At 37.3% G+C, this 27,535-nt stretch overlaps 1 long non-coding RNA gene across 1 annotated transcript in view; it reads right to left on the minus strand.

Annotated features, from left to right (window-relative positions):
- Window positions 1–27,333, minus strand: part of LOC116447899 — a 129,232-nt gene extending 101,899 nt beyond the window's left edge. Inside the window, exon 1 of the long non-coding RNA XR_004241737.1 lies at window positions 27,251–27,333. This is a non-coding gene — a long non-coding RNA (uncharacterized LOC116447899). The remainder of the gene's footprint in view (window positions 1–27,250) is intronic.
- Between the last annotated feature and the right edge of the window lie 202 nt (window positions 27,334–27,535).

Genomic DNA, 27,535 nt, shown 5'->3' on the forward strand with positions numbered 1-27,535 from the left:
ATTTTTTTTTTTTTTTAAAGCAGCAAACTCAGGCATTTATAAAAGTTTTTAAACACTTTCAATTAACGCTGAAAAAAGCCTGGTTTAGGATTCAGATGAAAAAGAAGAGAACTTTTGGTTTGCTGGTGGTCTACGTTTATCTATGAGATCAGAAGTGTTAGCTACACTGTCACAACGAGATGATATGTCTGGAAAAGATTTACAACTTAGTGGTATCCAAGAGTTAGCACTCTACCACTTCTGGCAAAGAAAAGACTTTTTTCTCTGTGCTGCTAGCTAGGAATGAACCAAAGGCTCAGAAAGCTAGCACAGCTTTGGGGAATTAGGAGATTTAAGTACATAGCTATGGGATACAGAAATGGAAGTTATTCTTGTATCAGTGTCCTGGGTTGCAGTGTATTCTATTACCATCCCCATCAGCCGTTGAAATCAGGTGGGGCAGTGTTTCCTTGCCTCCTCCCCCCAGACTATCTTTCTGTTAATTGCCCATCATTGTCCTGCCGCCTGACTCAGAGATAACTCCCTCTGGACTATCTTCTATTAATGAGCCTAATCAACACTTTGCCTCATGACTCCTTACCCCATTGTGAGATGCTCCACCCAGAGGGAGGAACCAAGCATCCCATCGTGGTTATAATCTGGGACTCTGACCACCAGAGACAACCCTTTCCACTGGATTTCCAGAGGGCAGGAGCTACACAGCCACCATTGGACTTTCTGAGGAAGAGCAGACTGTTTTACTACAGGATCACTGCTTCAGAGGACTGCAGCCACCATTCTACCAGACTGCTACCACCACCCTGCCTAACAGGGTGTCAGGTTGTACCTTGACTCTGTCAGTTTGAACCAGTGTTTTCTTTTACTTTTTTTTTCCTTTTCTTTAATTTCCATTAAATTGTTATTCTAACTTGGTGCCTCCTACTGGTTTGTTTTCAAACTAGTACAATCAGTTTGGTAAACAGAAAACAAATGTTTTGGGTTTCCTGTTAGGTTTGAGGTTTGGTTCCCGGTCCACCCACCACAGTAGTTTTGCAGAAAAAGTATTTTTCAGCAAATAACATATTCCAGAAACATATTACCATAAATTCACTCAGCAACCCTCTGGAGTTAAGTTACCATAAATTTTTTGGGATCTACAAACAAAAGCAAGTAATTATGAAATAACTTTACACAAAATATAAGGCTATGGATAATTCTTCAGGAAAAGATATTTCACATGTGAATAATTATTGTATTCTCCCTGGGAAATTAGACTTCGTGTGTCTTTTCCAAGAAAAAATAGCAAATGTCATAAATAGCAAAAATACTCTGCTGGACAGCAAGCAAAATTGTTCCACGCTGCCTGCAGGACCAGCTTTTGGGCTGGACGCTTACATTTCCACCAGAATTTGAAAAGCATTTGAAGCCAACCTGCATCTAGTAGTTTTAGCTTCCTAAAAAAATCCAATTTATTTATACACCTCAAGGTTGCAGGTATTCCTAGGCATCTCCACCAAGAGAAATATTTAAAAGTTTCTATGAAAATCTTCGAAAGCCAAAAATTAATTCTGTAGAGAGGTTATAGCGTTTGAAATTTTAAAAATTATTTATGAAGAGGACTTTTTTACTAAACTACTTCATCAAGGTTTTCTTGTTTTACACCACAGCATGAATATGATGTACAAACAAGTTCACACACACAAACACACAGACATGCAAACGCACACATTGTCTCTCCACTTACTTGGATGAGAAATCCTCTAGTTATTCACAGATCATAATTTTAATTAAGAAAAAATAATTTGAAGATGATAGGACCTTGAACCATGTGCATTACAGATTGCCATCCCAATTTAGAAAAAAAACCAATCTAATTACCCCAGTTGAATGACCTTTTTTTTGCACCATGTTGTCCCTTTAGGTTACCCACCATTGGCAGAAAAATAATTTTGATGAGAAAAGATTTTTTTCTTTTTAACCTTCTGTTTAAGCAAAGTTTTCTTTTAAAAAGCCTTAATACATTGCTTAAAAAAGCTAAAAATCATTCTAGAATTCAGTCATATGCACCTTCAATCAGTTCAGCATTGATTCCTCAGAACCAATGTGAAGCTAATGGTTGTTACTCATTGATTCAAAATGTGAAGCTGACCCTGTAGCTCTGTTCCCTAAAATAGCCACATTCTTGTTGCTGACTAGTTCATCCTTTCCTCGTCTGCTGCTATGTCTTTCTTTTTACATATTATATGGCTTTTGCCTTAATGGACAGACTTTTCAGAGTGCTGTTTGATTGCATCTGACTAATGGAAAAGTGGACCTAATCTTTCTCCAGAAGTTCTGGATTAAATAGCTATACAAATATTAGAAATCAGAAGAGGCACATCAATATGTTACAAAAGAGAGATGTTCTGTCTGTTTCATAGGTTTGTGAGAAGACAGCTAAACTAGCCCACTTTATGTTATGACTCCAAATATTTTGATACACTGAAGTTATTCATCATTCATTTATGTAAGCAAAATTAAAAAAACATATATTCCAAAGCCTGTTCTCCCTCAGCTTTAAGTAGAACAGAATGACCACCTCAGTTATTGCCAGCTCAGAGAGCCAAGAGTTTGGTCTTAGCTGAGATTCCCACTCTTCAAGTATCCTTTGATAGCATCAAGAAAATCTTTCCTACTAAAACAAACCTCTCCTGAGTCTCTGGGCCCTTGCAGTTTAAGCACATAGCCACTAGAGGACACTGCTAATAGTGACTATTTTTTTATATGTAAACATTTAAATGCTTTCCATTTGCTGACCAGCTTTTGACTTTTTCAATGATCACAAAATGATGCTTTTAGACTGTCTTACAAATAAGGAGGGGGGTCACCTTGGACATCAGGTAAAGACTTTGACACCTTTTCCTACAGAAATCTCCATTTCTTACTGTTGGCTGGGTAAAAAACTGGCTGGATGACTGAGCCCAGAGAGTGGCAGTGAATGGAGTTACATCCAGTTGGTGGCCAGTCACAAGTGGTATTCCCCAGGGCTCAGTGCTGGCCCTATTAAGTATCTCTAACAGTGATTTGGACAAGTGGATAAAGCGCACCTTCAGTCAGTTTGCAGATGACACCAACCAGGTCCGGAGTGTTAACATGCCGGAGTGTAGGAAGCCTCTGCAGAAGGATCTGGAGAGGCTGGATTGATGGCCCAAGATGAATGGTATCAGGTTCAACAAGGTGAAGTGCTGGGTTCTGCACTTGGGTCACAACAAACCCAGGTAGCACTACAGGCTTGGGAAATGGTGTCTGGAAAGTGATGCAGTGGAAAAGGATCTGGGGTTTAGAGCACAAGTCTTATGAGGAGCAGATAAGGGGAGTTGGGGTTGTTTAGCCTGACCAAAAGAAGGTTGAGGGGACACATCACTCTGTACAACTACCTGAAAGGAGGCTGTAGCCAGGTGGGTGTTGATCCTTCCTTACAGATATCAAGCAATAAGACAGAGGAAACTGACCCAAGTTGCACCAGAGAAAGTTTTTATTGGATATTAGGAAAAATGTCTTCACTGAAAGGGTTGTCAAGCACTGGAAGAGGCTTCCCAGGGAAGTGGTAGAGTCACCATTCCTGGAAGCATTTAAAAGTCACGTAGATGTGACACTTATGGACATTGTTCAGTGGTAGCCTTGGCAATGCTGGATTAATGGTTGGATTCTCAAAGATCTATTCAATATAAATGTTTGTGTGAATCTATGATTTTCTGACTTATTTTCTTGCATCTTTTCCAAACCAGGTGCTTTGCTGTCTTTGTTTTCTTTAAAATAGACTAGACTCCTCATTATGCATTTGATCCTGTTTAGTAAAAAAAAATCAATTGTATGCATTGTCTCTAAATACCACTCTTCAGTAGAAGAATTGTTGTGGTTAGGGACCATGGCTCATGTGTGAAGAAATTATACAAAAAAATCTTCACTAGTACATACACCTTTCCATTTATGAAATTTTTAAAACATGCTATAAACTCTGCTTTTTTACTGAGATGCTTCAGAAATTCAGTGGAATTTTGGCAACTAAAAATTTATCTCAGTCATCAAGATACTTCCCTGTAGGGAATTGAATAACATTCACCCATATTTCCATATCAGAGTAGAATGATTTCCAGAATACATTGTTTTATTATAGCACAAATGTCTTCTCTAGTGCAAGACTGAATAATGACTAGATATCGCTAGATAACTTCTGATCAAATGATCAACATTCAACTAACGGAATTACCCACAATTGCTTGTGGAATAACCAACATGTAGAAATTCCCTCAAAATTACAATGCAAATCATGTGAAGTTACATCCTTTTTAGCAAACACTACTGTGATTTTTTTTGTCCCTTCCAGGGAGTACTCTTCAAGTGCAGCATCACTTATATCACAGTGAGTTCTGAAAAAATCTGGAAAAAACCCTCATTATCTCAGATGTACAATTATGTCAACACAGCCCACGAAATACTTTTACTTACATTCACCATGGAAAAACTTTTCTTCAGAATATAAAGGCTTCTAAAATTAATGTGTAGTATCTAACTGCTCTTAAGCTAAAAATACAATGATGAATATGGATAAAAGAAAGAGTCAAATACCTTCACAAACAAGAATCTAGGTTCCATCAGAGAAAAAAAACTAATTTCCATTCTTACATTTCAAGAGGAAATTATCATAGGACAGAGAAATTGGTGGTTTTGAGGAGTACTGGTTAGGCAGGTTAGCTATTTTGTCTAGCTATTTTTTGTAGCTATTTTGTCTAGTGAACTGTAGTACTGTAGCAACTCAAGAAAAAGTATTTCTTACACTCTCTGCACCTGTATATAGAATTAGACTGTCAGCTATTTGCCTTTTGCAAGTTTTATATTTAGTACTATCGTTTAAAATTACAGAAGAAATTATTTGCTCTTGATTTATACATTTTACATCCCTTGGAAATTTTAGTACAGATTTTTTATAGCTCTTTTTTACAGCTTGAAAGCTAGTGCTAAGAAGTAATAAAAATATTTACTCAGTTTTACAGAGGTATAATCAATAAGCCCATTATCCAAAGATGATTTCTTTCTCTATCCAGCATCTTTGGGAAATTCAAAAAAACATCAAACTTACATATTTTCTTTTTTTCCCCCTGAAAAAAGAACACCCTCTTTTTTTTTAATCTGTTATACAGATGTGGATGCTTGATTGCTCTTTGCCCATACAAACCAAGTTCACCACAAGAGGTAGCACCTAAAGTCTGTGCAACTGGGGATCAAATCAACAGATGTGCAGGAAATAAGGGCTATTAATAAAAACCATACTTATTCAAGCTTTTATTCATGTTTCACTCTTTAAAAAATTTTTTCCCTCCTGTCACCCTTAGTCAGCTTTTTAGTAAAGAGGTAACTGGGCACCACTTTTGTGACAGTGCAGGCCTTACCTGGAAACAGGTCACAGGGCAAGCCAAATCCTATTCTTCAAGAAGTTTCACCAAGGCATTCTTGGGTGTCCAATTACCTTTCTCATAGCAACAGGCAGTATTGTGTCCCTTCAAAACCATGTTCCTGTAATATAATTGAGTCTTATATTTGAGCTTGTAACTGATGAACTCATAAAACATTTGCTGACTGAAGGGTTTTTTTATGGTTTGGGGTTTTATTTCTTCAGACATGGTAGAACAGCTAATTCACACATTTGGCTGTGTTTGGCTCTCTCCTATCTATGAGAACAAATTCTCAAAATGTGGCTACAAGTCAACAACATTTGAGAAACCAACAAAAAAGTTTATAGAAGTAAGCCTGATTTTTTTTTTTCCTTTGGATTTAGTTGGCTTTACACAGTCTGTTGCCCAGAATTTTAGTGATGGTGCCACTGTTTTTCTTAGCTATTAGTAAGTCACCCCATTTTCTAGCTGTATGACTAAATCCTAAATAGAATAGTTCTATTCTTAGTAACTTTAATGACTTCATAGAATATTGTGTATTTTAAATTTAGTCACTTTTTCCCTACTAATTTAAATCACCCTTCTTAACTTTCATTTCTTCTCTTGACAGATTTTGTTTAATTTCTGAAAAAGGGAAATGCATGCTCAGAAAAGAGTACACTTACACCAGTATTTTTTGTCATTCTTTGATTGTACTTTCCTAGGAGGATTTCTGTTATGGCCTCACAACTGCAGTATTTCTTAGAAGAGAAAAAAAATTACCAGAACTGTGACGAGCTCAACATGGCAAAGGGAACCTATCTGTTCGACTTCATAAATTCTTTTCTTAATATTTTCTGATCTTCTTAGAGTTGAATATTTTGAAAGATGTGATCTCATATTACTTCCTGGTGAGAAAATGCCATACTCAGGCTATGAATTGCAAAGAAAAATTTTAAAACTGTAAGACGTCTACACAGAGATATAACTCAGGGAGTTTGCTTTGGTTCTATTTCCTAAATAGGGACAGACTAATCTATTGTTAAATCTGCCCTAGTTTATCTTTGTAAACACAAAGATCGCTCAGATTACTGCCAAGCCTTCAGATCTTATTTGGAGGCAGCACTTGCAGAGTTCCTGAAATTGTGGTTTCCCATAGCTGGGTATTCCCTTGACATATGAAGATCAACACAAGGTTTTTACTCATCCAATTCATCAGGACTTTTGGCTGCAATCAACACCAACTTTACTAGTTTACCTGTTAAAAGCAGTAATAACCTAAGTATAAGCACATTACCACCTCTCTTTCCTAGGATCCTGGACACTGCTGAGGTATTCTGAGACATATTATAAACACTGAGAGACTGAATTTCTCAACTTCTTTGGTTCTTGAGTTTAACATCCTCTTAAAATGGAATGTTTTAAAACTAATCTCCTCCATATTTGGAATAAAAAATATCCCATTATAATAATTGTAAGTATTACAATTCCCATAAATAAAAAGTAATAGTATTCAATGCTTATCAAACCTGATTTCTTTTAATGACATGGTAACCCACCTAGCTGATCAACCACAATAAGTATTTTAAAGATTTCATTCAGATTATGAGCCAGGATGGAATGAATGCCTGACCTGACAGGAGAATCTCCTGCGAACATGCTAGACGATAAAGGAACATGGAAGGAAATCTAGAGGAGTAATCAAGCCCATAATGACAGCACCTCCTCAAGTGGAGTATGGTATAGTATAATGCACCGTGTTTTCAAAAACCAAACCAAACCAAATACCTAAACGGAAATGAACAAACCACAGGTGAGTATGGTCTTGTTCAGTAAAGCAAAAGCAAAGCACTGCATCAAGGTGACTTGACCAGCTTCCAGGGCAGTGAAGTTGGGGTCACCCTTATTCAGTCACTTAGATACACCCTGACTGATTTCCACAAAGAATGTAAGCTTTTCTGAAGAAAGACTTTGTGTTTGTACAGATTCTCCATTGCTTCTCCAGAAGCAATGTGTGTATTTTAGCACACATTTCCTGCATTCCAGTAGCCAACTGAGGAATTGCAACGTACACTGCTTTGAACATTTGGTTGGAATGTCTATATGAAATTCCATTGTGTGAAACAGAGAGTGCAGGTTGTGTCTCCAGTTCTTTTGCTCAAAATAGGTGGAGATCTTTCTTAAAAGAAGGTTTTTGTATTTGAGAGGACAATTCATTTAACAAAAGACTATTGGCTAAAAGCGTGAAAATTTGCAGTTGAGGTTTGGTCTTAGTATTGAAACAAAAGTAAGGAAACTATGAACAGAGTTATATATGTATATATAGAGAAAGAGAGTTCTGTTTATTTCTCAGAAATAATAATTCAACACAAATACATCAGATATCATAAGCAATACTTTAAAAACCTGAGTAGGGAATCCATAAATAAAATCAGGAAAAGGTGCCACGGTCTGAAAAGAAGAGAGATGTACCTACTGTCAAGTGCTGAGGGAGAACTGGTAGACACCTCCTTTCAAAAGCTAAACAGTCTTTTGTGTGAAAGAGTGTTCATATTTCTATTTCTCATTGCCAGAAAGAAGGGATGGGATGTCAACAATGGGGACTGTTTGTAATATTTTAGAACAACTTATGCCAGTAAGAAATTTATATAAAATGTTAACAGGCATGCAAAGGAAAAGATTATGGAGTTGAACTAAATTCAAAAAACATGGTATGGTATTCACATGAAAAAAATATTGCAAATGTGTCTCTCAAAGTGTATAAGCTAGCTAAAAAATATTTTTTTAAATTTTAAAAATATAAACAAACCAGTTATGGTGTTATTCTTACACTGACAGTTTACATATTTCTTCATTAAATTGTAACAGTATCCCTGAAAGAAGCATAATTAAGCATCCTGCTTTTGTTCTGGTTTGGTTTTTTCCCAAGGATCTAGTACAACTGTAAAGCTTGCAGAACTTAATGGCGTGAAATACAAATCACATGGGAAGCTCACAGAGTGTTTCCTATGTACATTCAATCTGAGTTCCAGGAGCAATGTAAGCCATGTATCTCAGAGGCATATTTTAACATGAGCTTATCTCATTCAAAATTTGGAGCCTGTCTAAGTCATCTCAGATGTCTTGCTTTCCTCTGTATGTCTCACAGGAACAAGATTATGCAATATCATTTTCCTATTACATAATATTTAAAATTATATCTGTTGCATGCATAGCTTTTACTTTCCATATTAATCTGTCTTTATCTAAAACCATGAGTTTTCTCACTCTTACTTCTCCAGTTCTCTCCTCCATCCCACTCGGAAGAATGAGCAAGCAGCTCCATGGGGCTTAGTTTCCAGCTGGTGTTAAACCAAAACAATCTTAAAAATTACCTCTATAACTCTGTTTTGGTCACTTCATTCATATTATTTAACCTTTTAACACACTTATTGAGGCCATCTGTATCAAAAGGAGACTTTTGAGGATTGAAAATGAACCTGTTTTTTTACCAAAGACCACAATATTCAGATTTTTCTGAAATTCCAGTTCCTTCAAAGTTGGCATTCCGCGAGTATAGAATCATCACATCTATGTTTCCTGGAACTTTTCTTTTTTCTTTTTATTTTCTTATTTTACTCCCTGAAGTCACTAATCTCTGGTATTAACATGGGGCAAATGTGAAATTATTGAATCTTAAGAGATCTGTGAATTAGAACAAGTTTTTTGTCCCATCTCATTATATAAACACAGCAAATGAATGTTTTTAGGGCACAGATTAGTTGAAGGCAGAACATTAATTCTGTATTAAAGCATCTCATCAGCTTTTGTGAGGTTCAAAAAAATACAGAACTTTCTGCACAAGACAATAAAACAAAATATATTCTGGTAAGGAGAAATGTTACAGTATAATAGCTGTCATTTCTACTGTGGGAAAACTGAGTGACCGATTAATAATTTATTGTATGGCAAACCGGAATTTAAAATTTGTTTACCTAATCATCCTCTGGGGTCTTAAAACTACATATTTGAATTCATCTGTTTGCTTCTACTTTTTTCAGTGAGACATTTTGGGAACCAGTGACAGCAGTCCCTTTCTCAATCCCTTTCTCTGTTTTGCTGGCTGCCAACACCTCATATTCTCAATTGTGTTAGGCTCTTGTGACCCTCCTCAAGACAACTTTGTAAGCAAACAAATTACACAGAGCTCTGTGCTTTTATCAGGTATGCAATGTGACAGTTTTGATGACAAAGCCCCAAAAGGGAAAACAGCCTGCAGGTCTTTGTGCTACTGTAAAATGACAGAAACAATATAATTAGGTTAGAGTCTAAAACATTACCCACAGCATTGTGTAAGAAAACTTCACAAGCCTTAGCACTATCATATTTGATGATAGTTCTATATAGATAAGTTATAACATTAAGTTCTAACACTGCCTGTAGATAATAACCTTCGCATTTGAGGACAAAAAATGTAGTTTCAAAACTCGAATATAATAAGTGTTAACTTGGTCAAAAGACTAGTTAAAGATGTAATTTCACGTGTTTGAAAATATAGACCTCCCTCTATATTTTTTTCCCCATCTAGATAAAAATAATAGAATTTACTTTTACTTATGTCTAATTTAAGAAGAGCATTAAGAGTTTTGATTAATATAACACAACAGTGAACTGTTCAAATAAAGTTAGTAACTCAAGAATGCTTTAACTGCTGTATGTTCACAGTGCATTTGCTGAGTCACAGCCTAAATAGAAAATAGATTTGAGGAATTCAATCTCAGCTTTAACAGAAAACATGCTATTCCAAATCAAGTTTCCCAGGGCCATAATTCCCTAAATATTCAGGTTCACAAGAATTTTGAGGACTCCTTGGTGTTTGAAGAAAGACATGACCTTTTACATCAAACAAAAGATTAAAACCCAAAGCCTTCAGATCTCAGGACTGGTAATCAGTGCAATGTGAGTGAGAACACTCTGGCTGGAGGAACGATCAATCAGTCATCAGTGTGGGAGCAGGATTCTTCCAGCTGGGGCTGCGCATTATCTCAGGTAGCAGCAGTGAACATGCAACTGCACAGCCAAGTGCTGTGGCCAACAAGCAACAAACCACTGCTGGAAAGTATGTTGTGTTCAGTGTGCGCGACCACTAAGATTACACATGAGAAAGAGCACTTATATACCATTGCTTAAGCTACATGTGCCCACTGCAGTGTAAACCTAAGTCAGCTTAGACTTCTGCTTTGGACGTTTTTCAGAAATGGTAACTGTATAATACTACTGAAAAAGACAGCAGTTTAAAAAATGTGAGATTTCTTTCCAGTTAAAAGACATTTCAGTGCAAGAAATGTGAGAATATTGAATATAACATTTGCAATCTGATGTTTTTCAATTTGTCCAGCCAAACAGGAAATCAGATGTGGCTAGATTCACTCCCTTATCTGCATCCTGGGGAATGGGTAGTCTCAGATGTTGTGTATTTCCAGTGGTGTTATGTGACCCAAGTTGAAATATGCAAAGAGCACCTGAAGAATGTTGAATTTCAAAAATTACTAAACTTCATTACTGGAGAAATTTAGAATATACATAGACTTGAGAATCCAAAGCAATCATATTATTAAATAATATACACATCAAATTTAGACATAGGAAATTATGTATCAAATAGTAATTCACTTTTAACAAGGTGTACCACATCAACTGTGCTCTGGTTAGGAGACTGAACTTGCCTGAGACCATTCTCCAGTGGTGAGGCCAGCTGCCACTGAACAGCCTGGATACATAATATTAAACTTCCTTATCTTTTGAAACAGGCTCACGTACTAACTTCCAGTTGGGAATGATTCCTGGAAATGATGACTCTAGCTTGCAGACTGCACCCACGAATAACCTGAGGGACAGGCCAGAGGCACACAAGTTATTGTTATAACAGTTTGGTGATACAGGATGCTCCTGGTCACTATTTAATTTGCAGCTATAGAAACAGCCTGCAGATCCTCTGTATTCAGCATCTTAAGTGTAAATAGCACCAAAAAGTATGATAATACGAGACTAATTCAAATAAAACCTTTAAAAATTCAGTGAGTTACTTTTGGTTATTTTGTGTAAGTATGCACAGAGCTTGGTATAACTCAGGGTGAATGAAAAGAGCAACACCAGCTCACCAATAAAACCCACCACACTGGACATTAAGAGTACTATTTCAAAGTGAAAAGAATTAGGTATCAAGTTTCTATGGGAACCTTTAAAAATTCTAGTAAAGGCGTCTTAAGGAAATGTTCTAGAGATGTCTCAAGGAAATGTTCTACATTTCAAATATACATCTCAATTAATGCTATTTTAGCTGGATTGTCTGTATATGAACTTTTGCTTGAATTTCCAGATCACATTCACCACACTATTAATTAAAATATTCTGTCCTAAACAGAGACTGTTCTCAAACTTTCAGACTTTAACACAGAAAACAATTGCAGACAAGTACGACATAGTCCTCTTAGAAGAGTCTTATGGTTGGCATTTAGCCAGACATGTAAGATGCAACCATAAAAATAATTATTCTGCACTATGAAGCAAAAAAAACAAAACAAAACAAAACACGCAATGGAAACCAACCAACCAAAACAAGGAAACAACTGGAAAAAACCCAAACCACTAAACTTCCATGGAGAATGGAATTTTAAAAATTTCTTCTGCTTAATTTTGACATAAAAACTTCAAAAGGAGGTGCTGTTCCAAAGGCAAAAAACAAAAAGAAAGAAAATCTGCCAAATGTTTCAGGTATCTGTACTTGCATATATCTGTATTTGTGGGAAGAAAATATTTTGAACAATAATTCTTGCTCAGCAGTTACCTTGCTAACATTATTTAACACTGATATTCTTAGAAGCTATCACATTGCTTTAATTTTCCTAAACTTACAGTTCCACAGCTGTTTAGTCCAAGACCAGGATGCTTCCCATCTCCTGTCTTCTTTATGCCAGTGCTAGGACTTATGCAGCCAGATGGTTCAAAATTAGTTAAGTTGTCCTAATTTTCCTTCATCTGAGTGAGATCCTGTATATACCTTATCGTGTTTCTAAATATCCATTGCAGCTAACCTGAGTGGGCTGGAATACACAGCCAGAAACAAGGAGAAAGAAGGAAGATTAGACCACAGTTGAAATAGGGGCAACCTTCTTATGGCAGTATCTTAGTTGCTTCATGGTGTTTGCCTTAGTTCAAGTAAATTTCAAGTTTATCAGCATGGTTTTTATGCTATTAAATCCTTCTTCAGAGAAAATTGTTCAGCTCCTCATCAAAAATTTTCTCCCTAAGAAGGAGTAACTATAAAATCATAGCATCAGCTGTTGATTTACTCTTAGAATAGCCTTACATATAATGTAATTTGAACTTATTTAAATCAATGCAATAACTTATTTGCAAAAAAATGTAGTTATATGACTACCTACAATAGCAAATCTTTGTGATCAAACTGAGAGTTTTCAACATGCCCAGATTTTAAATTAATATTCATTACAGTCTTCTCAGAGGTGTTTCCTCTGGACTGAAAATGTTCTGGAAACAAGAGTTATACAAAACTTATGGGGAGACAATGTCAAGTGAAGTTCAGGTAGACAATATTGCCTGGTTTTCCCTTGTCTACCAAGCCAGTCTTTTCATCACAGAAATCGATCAGGTAATTCAATATTACAGTGCAACTAGAATTTCAGAGAGACACCTGAGCATCTCCATGAGGAATAAATATGTTAATATACGTGTCAGGATTCCTCAACATAATGAACAATATAGAAAAAAAAGGTATATTAAAATCCTCCTTTTTGCATAGAACTTTGGTTTACTGGAATGTTTCCTTTCATTTGTTACTATACTTGCAAGTCTGCAAGTTCAATTGGGTTCCTCCAAGTTTCCTTTTATAATACAAGTCAAATATTTCAGACCTGTGGGAATGCACACAAGGGAGAATGTCTTTATTTTCTGTTTTATTAAAACACCAGTTAAGTCTCATTAAAACCTTAGTGTCTCACTGGAAAACTCCGATGTTCCCACACTGTTCAGCTAGGATTGAAACGTGAGCCTGAAAGACAGATACGAAACAGATATCTGAGAGTCTTGTGATGAACAAAAACTGGTCCAAGCATAATAAAATCATAAACTTTTGAAAAATTAACTCCTATGAGCTCCCCCCTCTCCCCAGCTTTATTTAAAGGAATATTTTTACTGACAAGTTTCAGACTTATGCTTGCAGAATTTTTTCCAGTGATTTCAGCTCTTCAAGTGGCCCAGATCTTGGCTCTGAAGAGACATCCTGGGTTCCTTGCAGGGTTAATAAAGAGATTACCCAGCTCTCAGGATAATGGGCATTCAATAGTAGAGGCAATGGATATGTTGAGAATTGGGAAGGTAACAGAACGATGTAAAATAAAAAATAAATAGATTCTTGAACAATACTGGGAACTGCTGTAAAGAGACTTGGGGGACTTATAAGAACAACAAAATAGAAAGAAAAAGATAGAGGGGAAGAAGACCTCAAGAACTTTTTGGGGAAATTTGGCTTAGGTCCAAATGAATGTTAAGCACCAAGCAGAAGCAAGTGAATATAACAGAGTCAGACTAGGAGATGATTGCTGGGGGAAAGGCTAACAGAGAAAAAGGGGCATCATTAAGTGGAAACAGGATTTTCTGCATACAGGGAGTAGAAAGACCAGCCTAAGAGGAAAAGAGGAAAACAGTCTTTGTAAAATGAGAACAATGGAATAGTGATGAAGAAAGTAACATGGGAAGGAGATAGGTAGGCAGAAAGCCCCAGGTATATAAAAAGTGAGAGTTCAAATAGCCAGAGATCTGCTGGGATGAACCATGCTTCTCATAGAGATATGATGGAACTCCATTGATTCTATTGTCAGTCCCATAGTTATACTCTAATTCCCCAAGCACGCATAAGCAAGCTCCATACTATTGGGTTACAGCTACTGTTGACGCGGCCTTTAATAGCAAGCGATTGGTTACAGATTAATATGCACGCAACTAACTAACATAAGTTTCTCTCTCTCTGTGGTCAGCATCCCCCTCCACAACATCCTGTTGCTTGCCACATCAGCATTGCTCCTCTCTTTTTTCCCTCGTCGAAGACAGTTCACTAATACAGCTTGGATTGTGCACGTATACATGTCCCTGTTCACTCAGACATTTCTCCACAAGTTCAGCTTGTAGTGAATGCTATCAGCAAGTTTCATAGCATCTGGTAAAGAAGATAACATCCATTCATGGATGCTATTTTCTTGCATACAAGGTGCTGTGAGCTAGAGCTGGCAGTCGCCCCATGGTCCAGGCTGCTTGCTTCAAAATGCCTCATTAACACATACAAAACTGTAGTAAAAACATTGCTGATTTCATTTTGTGTGCACAATTCACTCTAATGACATTTTTGCACACATCTTCCAGAAGACTACCACTTCCTTTTGTTCCCAAGAGGGGCATGTCTCATTAAGTAGGTATCTTTTACATAGCTTATTCTCTTTCTCAGTTTCATTCCAAAGTCTTATTTATCATGCTCTCTTTGATTCCACTTTGAAGAAAGACCTATTGAATTGTTGATTTCCCTGGGGCTTTTCACTGCCCCATCATTATAGCATTTGAAGACTTTGCCAATTGACATATATCTTTACAACACCTTTTAAGCAAGGAAGCACTCTATTCTCAAATTGAAGATAGAGCTCTAAGGATTCCTAACAATTCTGTGTACCCATTTTGATTCAGATTACTGTTTACAGGTCATACATTCCAAACCCAGTTTGAATAGATTCTTATGTTGCATCTTTGAGCATTCAGCCATCGGCAATTAAGTATTTAGAATCTCAGATTGGTCACCCTAAAATGAACCCTCCAGAAATGTTTAGGCAGGTTTCCTAGCATTGCAGATACTGACATAGACACTGGAGGGATGTAAGTTTTTTCGATTTTGTGACGTTCTGTTTTGTGGGCTATGAAATTGTATAAATACTTCCTTGGCTGCACAGCAACACAGGCTGAAATGAATTGATTGGCTCATAACCTTCACCATGGATTTTTGTTCATAAATCTATTCAATACATTATTTCTAATTCCTAGATTTTTTCAAAGGAAGCCAAGGCAAAGTAAGGATTGCCATTTAAGAAATTTTAGAATAAGATTAATATTAGGAATCCAGATATTTCAAAACCTAGATAGATAACCACACAAAACAAATGCATATGTTCCAACCTAGTTAATTCTGTGATTCTGTGATTCTGTTCCATACAGAGTTAGTCAACTGAAACTTCTTAGCCTTTCTCTTCTATGAGAGTGTAGTGGTTTGGTCCAAGATATTCATTACCGTTTATCTTCTGTGAGATAAGAATTAGGAGAAACCCAAAGCAGGCACCAGACTTGAAAGAGTATAAAGAAGTTTATTAACAGACCTAAAAGAAGGAAAAAAAATCATACCACACCTTCAGAACTCTTCTCCTCCTCCCACCTTCCTCCCTTCTCCCACTGACAATGTAAAAAGACAACCCTTAAGATGTTCAGTCTGTTTACCACTTCCATAATAACCTTGTTCAGTCCATTTAGAAAGAGAAGTCTCTCTTGCCCATGCTATGAACACATTATCACAATGAGACAGCCACCTACTTACAAATAACTTTGTTCAGTCCATTTAGGAAGAGGAGTCTCTCTGCTCGCATGTGAATCCCTTCCCCCGACTTGCAGCTTTTCCCACAACTGCTTTCAAGGGTCCACTCTTTAAGGTTTTTGGGGTACAATTTTAAGGTTGAGCCGTTCAGAAACAAAAATTCTCTTCACCCATCTCTGGGAGCATTTCATCTCTAAGAACAGAGGCCCTTCTCCTTCCCTGGGAGCAAAGGGTCTTCCTCATCTTCATCTTTAGGACTATCTCTGAGAGCATCTCTAGGAACTGAGGTTTTGTCCTTTCCCATTTGGAGCAAAAGTCCTCATCGCTTCCATCTCTCCCTGTCCAAACTTCTCATGAAATTACAGCTGCTTCAGCATCTGCCTATCTCAGCACAGGTACACAAGTACAAGTTGAACACTCCACCCCCCATATCTTCATGAAATTACAACAGGATACTCTGATATATCATAGCTTCACAACAGAATTTCATCTTTAAGCATCTCCTCTTTCTCTTCCCTCAGGTTTTCAGCTCTTCACAGCACTAAAAGGGTTAATCTCACCTCGGCCTTGCAGCTGGAATGTGGCTTATCGCTGTTGGACACCTGACCTCTGCAGGACAGCAGTGCCACTTTTGCTGAAAACTTGGCCACAGTGTGGGGGGGGGATGGGGGAGGAGCCGGGCCGCTCCGGCTGTGGGGGGGTTCCGTGGGTGGAACAGGGCCCATCGTCCCCAGGATGGCCATGGCCCGGCCCAGCCTGGCCCGAGCAGGGCTAGGGCCGGGCCCACTGGCCCCCGCACGGGGTCCGTAGCCGCTTGTCCCAGCACCGGAAACGAGACAGAAAGAGTCTGCCTCTGGGTTTCTATTCTTAAGTGTGGATCACAGAGGCGGTCACAACTTTAAGTGGCTTAAAGAATTGTCCATATTCAAACTGGCCATCTGATAGGTTCTGTTAGGTCATAGAGGAAGCTGTAAGCACCCTTTTGTAAGAACTTCACTTCCGGGGCTATGCTTGCTAAACTATGACAGAGAGAAAAGGAAGAATTGAACAACAAAAGAAGAGGGGCAATGTATTGTTAGATAAAGAAATAATTTCTCTCCCCCAAGTAGTAATTGCATAACAGTAGGAAGACGAAGATCAATACATACATCTTCCCGTCATAATTGGACAGGCCTTTAAGGCATATTTACTCAATGCAAGTGTGTAGTTAGATGTATAACTACACAAAACTATCATGCTAAAAAAAGTTCTATACAAAGCAACTGTGGCTCCAATTAAAAAAATATGCTGTCACTAGTAGGGATTTTTTCCTACTTATGTAATTTTTCCTTTGCATAGGAATTATGCATATTTTCTATATTTAATATGGCCACTTAATAAGGAAAATGCTGATGTTAAGATTTTTTTGAAAATATATGCTGAACTATCCCTTGGAAAATGCACTGCTTCAGTTAAACCCTGATACTCTTATCTTCAACAGATCAGACTTTCATAACAGCATAATTTTAACTTCTTTTTCAACATTGAACAGATTACAGGAAGTTTGGATTTTCTCATTTAAACTGCTCATGGCAACAAGCAAATACATGTAGCCTACAGACTAATCACTTAATATAAGCCTACAGAAACATGAGTCTTCCTTGCTTGCTTTAACCTGCTCTAGATGGCATTGACAATTTGTATCTATGAGAGTCTATATTTTCATCTATAGCTTAAGTCTCTAAGTATCTTCCAAGTGTGATAGTGCTAGGAAAGACTAAACTATTAACAGATTCTGCCGGTTTCACTGAATCCTTTCAGAATTTTCTGCCTCACTTTTTGGCAAATCTTATTTCCATCCATGAGAATGCGCTTTAATGCAGTTGCCCGCTCCCAACCCCTGCTACGATTTTTCAGCAAGATTATTTAACTGCAAAGAGAAATAGATTTGTACTAGTATTGTGCCTGTAAACTGGCTGTAAAAGCAGGAACTACAAAAATTACAAGCTTTCACAGCATAAGACATGCTACTTGATGGGGCAAAATTAATACAAAGATATACAGAGCAAAGAAAATAAACATCTACATCTCAAAAAGTCAAGGGAGCTGGATAACCTGCTTTGCTTTAATACTTTCTTGTCTTACATTTTCATTTTCATGCTGGAAGTTTTTTTAAGAGAGTAACTTGCCTACAGACAAAAGAAGTCAAAGAGTATAGCAAATAATTTGGCTAAATCCTGCAAGAGTGTTTCTTCCTATGGAAACATTCTACCCCATCAGACAACAAAAATCAAATACAAAGCCAGTCATCTGTTATAGTTCATCTCTCTTGCATCCTCCTTTCACCCTTCACTATTATCTTAGAACAGTTTGGCTCAGAAGGGACCTTAAAGGTCATATAATTCCAACCTCCATTCTGCATACAGAGACATCTTTAATGCGATCAGGTAGTTCAAAGCTGCATCCAACCTGGCCTTGAACCTTTCCAGGGATGAGACACCCACAAATTCTCTGGACAACCTGTTCCAGTGTCTTACTGATCTCACAGCTAAAAATATCTTCCTAATATCCAGTCTAAACCTACCCTCTTTCAGTTTAAAGCCATTACCCCCCCATCCTATCATTACAGATCTTAAATAAAATTTTTCCCCATCTTTCTTATAAGTTTCCTGTAAGAATATATATAAGCTGCTATAAGGTCTCCCTGGAGCCTTCTCTTGTCCAGGCTGAACAACACCAACTCTCAAATTTTCCTCACAGGAGAGGAGTTCCATTCCATTGATCATTTTCACAGCACTCTCGTGGACCAGCCCTAACAGGTCCTTATATTTCCTGTGTTGAGGCCCACAGAGTGGGATGCAGTAATCCCGGTGTGGTTTCAGTGGAGAAGAGTAGATGAATAGTTTCTTCCCTTGACCTTCTGGCCACGTTTCTTTTTAATGCATCCTTGTACCCCAGGATAGAATTGGGTTTCTGGGCTGCAAGTGCAAATTGCTGGCTGATGTCTTAAGTTTCATCTACCAAAAACCCCAAGTTCTTCTCTTCAGGGCTACTCTCATTCAGTTCTTCACTCAGTCTGCATAGATACAAGGAATTACTGGACCCAGAAGCAGGACTTTGTGTACTGCCTTCTTGAATTTTATGAGGTTCACATGAGTCCATTCTCAGAATTGTCATGGTCCCTCTGGATGGCTAGGTCCTTCTAGCATATCAACTGTACCACTCAGGATGATGTCATCTGCTGAGGATACACATAATCCCACTATGTCAACGATGAAGATAGTAAACAGTACTGGTCCCAGTACAGACCTCTGAGGGTGTCATTCCTGTTGTGCATTAAGCCGTTGACTAAGATTCTTTGGATATGACCAGACACCCAATTTTTTATCCATCAAAGAGGGTCCATCAAACCCATATCTATCCAATATAGTGACAAAGATGCTTTGTGAAACACTGTTAACCTCATAGACATCAAGACTGATGACATCAGTTGCTCTTCCATTATCCACCAACTCAGTCCCTCCATCATAAATATTTAGGAAGAAAGAATATAACAGTTCAGTTGGAAATCCTAGAATTGTAACTGACCGCTGGCTTCTCTTCTCACAAATCTCATGACCTTTTGCTCCAAAACAGGTAAAAAATTATCCAGGCTAGTAAAACATGAAGCAAATCATCAGAAATTCACCACCTAAATCTACACCAGACCATAAAGAATGACATGAGGACAACAAACTAGCCTTAATATGAAGATTAAAATAAAACATTAACCAAAAGAGCACAAGGTAAGTTCATTTCCAAGATAAATTCGAAACAGTCCTACTTGAATTTAGATAAAGTACAATTAATTTCACTGTTTTAAAAATTAAGAAGCCCTACAGACTTTGGTTTCCTTGTTAGTTCAGTAACACATCAGTAGAACTCTATTAGACTGAACACTTTTCACAACAACATTGTGTTTTTTCCTTTATTTCCAGCAACTATTAAGCAAATCATATTTGAATACTGCCATGGGATCAGTAGAGAATTGATTAAAAGAGGTTGGGTAGGACAGCCTTCCGCTCAAAACAATATAATAACCAACATCACAAACTAAATATGACTTTGTCAGTCTTCAAAACTTTCAAGGATGTTGTGTCAACAGCCTGTTTGTATTCTGCACCGTCATCCCAGCATTTTTACCAACGTCCAGTCTGAGCAGTGTCAAGTCATGTTTTTTGCCTGCTGTTCCCTAGTCTATTGTCTGGCACTACCACTGAGACTCTAGCACCATCATCTTTGTACATCCCCTTTCAGATTGCAGCCTGCTACCAGGTGGCTCCTCAATCTCCTCTTTGTCAATCTCAGCAAGCCCAGTCCCCCACTGCCAGCCTCTCCAGTTAGCTTGTGTGTTTCATGCCCTTACCCATCTTAAAGTTGCATACGGGAAACTCACATTACCACTATTGACTTTCAATTAACCAACTGTTGAAAATATACACAACATCATGAAGTAATTCTATTTATACTTTGAGATGCATTATATTAGCGTGATATGAGCACACCAGCACTAACGTATATGCTTCAAGAAACTAATGAATGTTTCAGAACACAGAAATCAGAATAGTTTGTTAAAAGATGAAAGGGAATGGGAATTATTTTACTTTCAAGTCTTTACCCTTTAGCTGGGATATTCCCTTAACTTGGGATATACAGCAACATTGTTATTTATCCATTCACCTAAACATTCCTTGATTATAAGGCTAATAGCTTCCAATGACAGAAGTGCCCTAATTAATACACTAAACTCCATATCCCTTTGTTTAAAGAAAGTATAATATTCAAGTTTTCAATTCATACACTGTGTTACTTCCACAGGTGACTGTATCCCTTAATATGATTCTTCAGACTCATGATCTCAGCATATCATGGAATTATTGAGAAACATACATTTAATACTCTATTTTCATGTGTAACATGTAAATATGATTTCAAGAAATTTCTCGTTCGAACTATAGAGTTATCAGGTGTCTGCAATTTTATGTTGAATAAAAAGACATTTTATTGCCTCTTTTTGTAATCTATCTGATAAATTTAAATAATAGGTATATAGACAGTATCAAAGAATCAAAACTACTATTTTCTTTTTTCCAAGTATGTCCCAAAGTATTTGAACACACAGATTTTTTTCTGGTTTTAGTTCAGTAGAATAGCTTTATTGCCTCTAAGAGTTCATTTCCAAGTTCCTGGGTAGCAAGCTACATCTATGTGATTATCCAATTACAGCCTATGAAGAATATAGTTCTGGAACCTAATTCCAATTATTTGACTTATCAAGTGTGAATTCTACTTAGTTTAAAGCTTCCATTTCAGATGACTGTGTTGAAAGAACTGTTTGGGGTTTTTTTCCAATATGTCAAACACATCTAGTTTTTATTCTGTCCTCTGATTGAAATTAATGAGATACTTGCTTGTATATCGAAAGAACAATACATTAATAGTCACTCATTTTTTAAATAAATATTTTCAAATTATCCCTTCCATCCTGATATTGGTTTACAATTAGCATGTTTAACTTCAAAGGTCTCCAAATAAAACTGTGTGAATGGATAATAAAAAATCAATATATTTTCCTACAAACGTTGCTACCAAGAGCTCTTTCACAGTGAGTTTAAAAACCTCCTTTAACTACTCTGCTGATTGTACAAAATTTTGCTGTATACATAGTGATTTTGTAGGCTAGTGTAAAATGGGGTCATGTTGTTTAGCCCAAAGCAAGACTCAAATTAAAGTAAGTTTTTTTGCATTTTCTTCCAAAGCCAGACAAATAAAGGTCTAAGTAAAGACAAAATTTTGGAAATAGTTGTGCATATATTCGTGTGTCCTCTCTGTAAGGTCAGACATTAGTTATCTTTGTGGAATTAAACGCTAAAACCACAGCAGTCATAAAAAGTTTGTGAACTGGGTTTTTAACACTATATAATTGGTCATATTGATCACATTGTCTGCAGTGTTATTTTTACAGAAAAGAATGAGATCAATATTAGGATCCAAAATAGCAGTAGGTCTTACCACTGCTGTTATGACACTTGTTAGAAGAAACATAGCATTAACTATTATAAGATCTTGTAAAAAACATACAGTTTTATGTTTCTTGATTTTTTTGGGTGGTTGTGTGATTTTTGGTTTTTGTTTGGTTTTTTGGTTTGGTTTGGTTTGGTTTTGGTTGGTTTTTTTTTGCTGGTTGGTTGGTTGGTTGGTTGGTTTGTTGGGTTGGGTTTTTTCCTCCCAGAAAAGCAAGCTTTCCTCAAAATCCAAGAAAGAATGACTACATAGTGACCTACAGAAAATAGCTTTCCCAGAACATCTAATCTCTATGTTGAGCAGGCTTTAGGCTGTGGTATAACTTGTACAGCTCAGTGCTTGCTTTTCTAGATGAGGAGAGCAGATTGAAACCCTAAAAATGTCTCAGGTGAGAAACACACCAAAAAAAGGGTCTCCAAGCCTATGGTACTCGCACAAAACTGTTTACATTAAAACCATTACAAACTTCCCAGGCTTTAGACTGATGTAAGCGGTTTAGGTTATATCCTTCAGTCCTCTTCTCACCAGTCTTGTAAAATGAGTAGTCGGATCAGCTTTTTCTGCTATTCAAAGTTGCTCACCAAAATAATTATGCAACAGATGGAGTTATAGTTTTCTTCAAGTAAAAGGAACAGACACTCAATTCAGCACTAGAAGAGGTGTCAGAGGACACTAAGCAATGAGAATGAAGCATTTATTTAAAATAACCGCAACTGCTCATGAGTTTTTATTGAAGTATTGTAAATATAATCCCATGCTTGGTTTTTTAATTTTTAAAAATCCATTAAATGAGTAAAAAGTTATGTGAACTGGTAACAGAACAAAATCTATGAGATGTTCTTGTGTAGCTTTGAAAATGGAGGAAAACAGTACTGAAAGGAAGAATTTTTGAAAAGCCAAAATATTTTCAAGACTAATAAATAAACACCAAAACCCAAAATATTGATTTTGTTGCAGAAAGAATTAACTACAGGATTTTATTCAGATTTTAGTTTTCCCATGTCAAAAATATGGCATGACCCCACTGGGGAGTAGAGCAAGAGTGTGAGGAGTCCTCTCCCTGGGGAGAAAGAAATAGCAGAGACAACGTGTGATGAACTGACCACAATCCCGATTTCATGTCCCCTAAACCTCTGTCAAGAAGAGGTAGAGAAATCAATCCCTGTGAAAGAGCAGTGGGGGCAAGGTGTTTGAAGACTTACTTATTATTTCTCATTACCCTACTCAGATCTGACTGTCAATAAATTAAAGTAATTTCCCTGAGTCAACTCTGGCTTCCCCATGACTGTAATTGGTGAGTGATCTCTACCTGCCCTAATCTTGACCCATGAACATTTTGTTATCCTTTCTTTGCCTTGCCCAGCTGCTTTGGCAGGCCTGTAATGTCCAGCCAGGGTCAATTCACCACTGTGTTTTAAATAAACATTAAAGATGCCACTTCTTTTTCTTCTAGGCCTTTATTCACTCCCCTCACCTCCCCGCCATAATTAGTCCCATCTACAAAAGATTACATGAACTTATTTTCCTGAAGATAATCTTTAGTTTATGAATTAGCATAGTCTATGAATTTATACAGTGCATCTAGAGAAACTGCAGATACACTGACCAAGGCATAGATACAGATAAGGAAAAGAAATTCAATCCTGTTTAATCGACACAATTTTTTCAGGGAACGAAAAAAGTAGTTTGGAAGCAGCAAAGTCTTCCCCCTACAGATAAATCAGAAAAAAACACATAATTTTTCAAATTTGAAGTTAGAAAAGTGTCTGTTTTGAGGTGAGCATGGATATCTGCTGTATGCTGGAGATATCACCACTGGAACAGATATCATTGTCACTATCTGACACCCAAAAAGAGGTAAGACACTGCTTAAGTGGGCTTTTTGGCATCTTCACATGCATTTAGAAGGCTATGAGAAGAAGTGCTTTAGGACAACCAGAAGCTTCCATTTGGACAAAGACGAATTAAGCAGTTTAGAGAAAATGTCAGAGAGGGTCAAATAATATCCTAAAGAAAGAGATATATAAAGAGAGGTATTTTAATGAACAAGTGAATATAGAAAACCTAAGCTGAGAAAAAAAGGTACTAGAATGACTTTGCCATTTATCTTTCAATTAACATATAATGTGTTTTGTCATGAAACAGTCATTATTCAGAGCAGCTATGCCTTTGTTAGTGCAGGAAAATGTGTACCCTTCAGCATGTGGTTATTCCCCAAAAGGAAAAGAAAATTCTTTTAATTTTTCCAGATGAGTTTGATAGTGACTTAATGATTTTAATTGACCTCCGGTGTTTCTTTTCATGTGCCAGCTCTGCACCTCATTTGACCTCAGGCTTGCAGAAACTAATTAAATATGAGCACAGAGACAACTTTAAAACTCCAGAGCCAATACAGATAACAAAAGAAGATTTCCTCTACTTTTTTCTCCCAGTTTTTGAAGAAAGGAGTTCTATATTCTTAGTAAAAACCACAGACTGTCCTAGTTAATAAGATCATCTGGGATCAATTACTGCCAGGCATAATGATTCTTTACTCCAGATATGAGAATGAGATAGCTGTATATCTCTGTAGAAAATGAACACTGACATTCACCTTAAAGATTTATGCATGCATCATTTTCATACACACATATTTGGAGGGTCTACTGTCTACTATGTTTCTTCTCAAGGGGACAACGAGTGAGGCAAATGAGCTTGTATGAAGAGTAGCACCCTCTAAAAAAAAGCTTTTTTTTCTCTAAGTAGTAGACAACTGATTTCAATGAATTATGCCTGCATGTACATGTTCTCTATGAAATACAAATTTCTGCCCAAAGAAGTATGCATTTTCAAAAGCCAGTCTAAACGTGAGTTGCTGGAGGAGATGGTTCTGTCTTCTTCCCTAAGAGTTTTCCATCCTCCTCCAGCTCTTCCACTCACGCAGCTATGCAGCCATCCAGATCAAAGATACGATATGCTGGAAACAAACAAACAGAAATATACCAAACCAATCAGATTTAGCTCAAGTAGGATTTTGACTGCCACACAAGCATCAGTCCCACAATATGCAGGAAAGTTAAGATTTTCAGCAGCAGGAGGCTTAAGGTAATTTTAGTCAATCAAGAAATTAAGTACCAAGAGGAAAATGAGATGATTTTCATTACCTGCGCAGTGCAGGGTTTACAAACAGGCATACTGCAGTGTTATCCTACTGTACCGTGTATGGCAGTTTTTCAGGATATTGGCCTTTCATGGAAGTACTTTTTTCACGTGTTGAAAATTGGTGATCAGCAAAAGGACAGGCTGAAGAAGGTCATTGTGTTACAAAACAAAATTTACACAGTTCCATCAACTTCCATAGGAAGTCTCATCCACTGAGATCTGTTGGGGTCCCTCCCCCCTGCCATGTAGCCCTGGGAGAGGGGCCCTGGGGGGAGGCACGGGGTCTCCCTGCCCCTGGTCAGTCTCATTTCCCATTGGTTGGTTTGTGTTCCCCGGTGTGGCCAAGGACCCTCGGGTCCCGTGACTGCGGAGTTCCTGAGCAGAGCCCCGGCCATGCGGCTGGAGAAATAAACATCTCTGAAACATCTACCACGAATCTGTCCATATATACTTCGCTTTCCATGGGACTCCTGGTTTGAAATATACTTGTAGCAGTAATCCCCGCTGCAACAGAGATCTTTCTTACATTTTTCCACACACTGCTATTTCTGAACCAAATAACTTCATCCTAAGGTACTGCATCATAAATGACTGCCTGGTGTGATGTGAGGAGTGCCAAGTGCTGATATCAACTCCTTCAAGACCATGTGTGTTCTATGTCAAAATATTGAGCCAAAAAATTAAAAATATTGCAACAAAGAAGCCCCCTGCAAAAAACAAAAACAAAACCACAACCAACCAACCAAAAAAAATCCTCACAGAGACACAGACAGCCTGTATAGCAGCCACTTTCATTGCCTCATCTTCAACTTTCAGCTACTAGAAGCACAATTAATTTGCATGTCTCCAGTCTAATGCTGTAGGCTTTGCACCTTTCAAAATATACCTGAAAGCATCGCTTGCTGTAATCCTCCCTATCAGAGACTGGATATTGCCCTACTAGCTATAAATATTTCTGGATGTTGTACAATTGAGTGTCCATACACGATGTCTACATGTCAGCGTCTAAGGCACTGGAAAGGCCTGAGAGTTGGCCCTGAGTAATTTGTTTGTGACTGAGCAGCACAGGGTGCCTTCACAGTACTGTCTCACTTATAATAGAGATATGTGGGGCAATGTTACTTTTTGGAATACATCCAGTTCCCTTCAGTGAATGAACTAAAAATAAGCTAACCTACTCCAAAACTACTTACTACAAATGCAGCAATTCTGGAGCATCAGCATAGAAATGTTGATTCCAAACAGGCTTTTATTATACAAATATTCCATTGCCCGTAAGTAGTTCTCTGCTTGGAAGGCTGCAATAGCTTCCTTGGAGCCAGCAGATGGAGAAATGCTTCCGTTTAAAAAATATCTGTGGGGAAAGGCAAATTCAGCAGCTATGGAGGGAAAGCAGCTGTACTTTCCAAATCTATTCCCTCCTGATCATGAAATCTATCCCAGTCCGTTTCCTAGGTAACCCTATGAAACTGAGAATACTAGTTGAGACTGGAGGCAGTCAAAAACCAGATATAATTTTAAGTTAACCTTACATAAAATAAGTTAAGAAATGTCATCTTTGATAGGATTCAGAAATTTAGTTTGTTTTTTTTTTCTCCATGCACACAATGGGTTGTAGATGACACTGTCATTTTCCCACAATAGTTTGGAATGGTCTTATAAGATACTAGAGTATTGCACCTGGTTTTTGGGGTTTTTTAAAAGATTCATACACTGGCCTCCTCTGTTTTTTATAGTTGAAACATAGTATTTTTATTGATCAGTTATACTGAATACAAGCATGAATACTGATACTAGGGAATATGAACATCATACTGTCAATTTCATGCACTTTACTGAGGAATTCTCCTCAGATAACAGTCAGCAGATGACACATATTAACATAGGAATAGAACAATAGATAAATAAATAATAGAATAGAGTATTCTTCTTATCTCTTTTTCTAGGGGAAAAAAAGCAGACTGTAGTAAAAAGAATTGCATTTAAAATGTACATGGATTTCATGTAAAGCAAAACCAGTCACATTCTCCTTTCTCAAAATTAAATTTCTTACCCTCTATAGTCACACCATCCACTCAGTTTCTGTCTGTATTGAAAGCATGGAGACACAGACTGTAAAGTGGTCTGGATGAAGACAGCCTGTAAATCAAGGAAAGAACAGAACAGCATACTATGATTATTTTCAAATTCATATGCATCCACTCTACCTTTTTGTCATTTCAAAGCATACGTGCATGCATCTGAGATATAGAAAGGAAAAGATATCCTTCAGATAATGAGATCAGTGTATTTCATCACAGCACTGCTCGCAAAAACTCAACTGGGTCAACACAGTGGA

The sequence above is a fragment of the Corvus moneduloides genome, chromosome 1, assembly GCF_009650955.1.
Source record: "Corvus moneduloides isolate bCorMon1 chromosome 1, bCorMon1.pri, whole genome shotgun sequence".
Taxonomy (NCBI): Eukaryota; Metazoa; Chordata; class Aves; order Passeriformes; family Corvidae; genus Corvus; species Corvus moneduloides.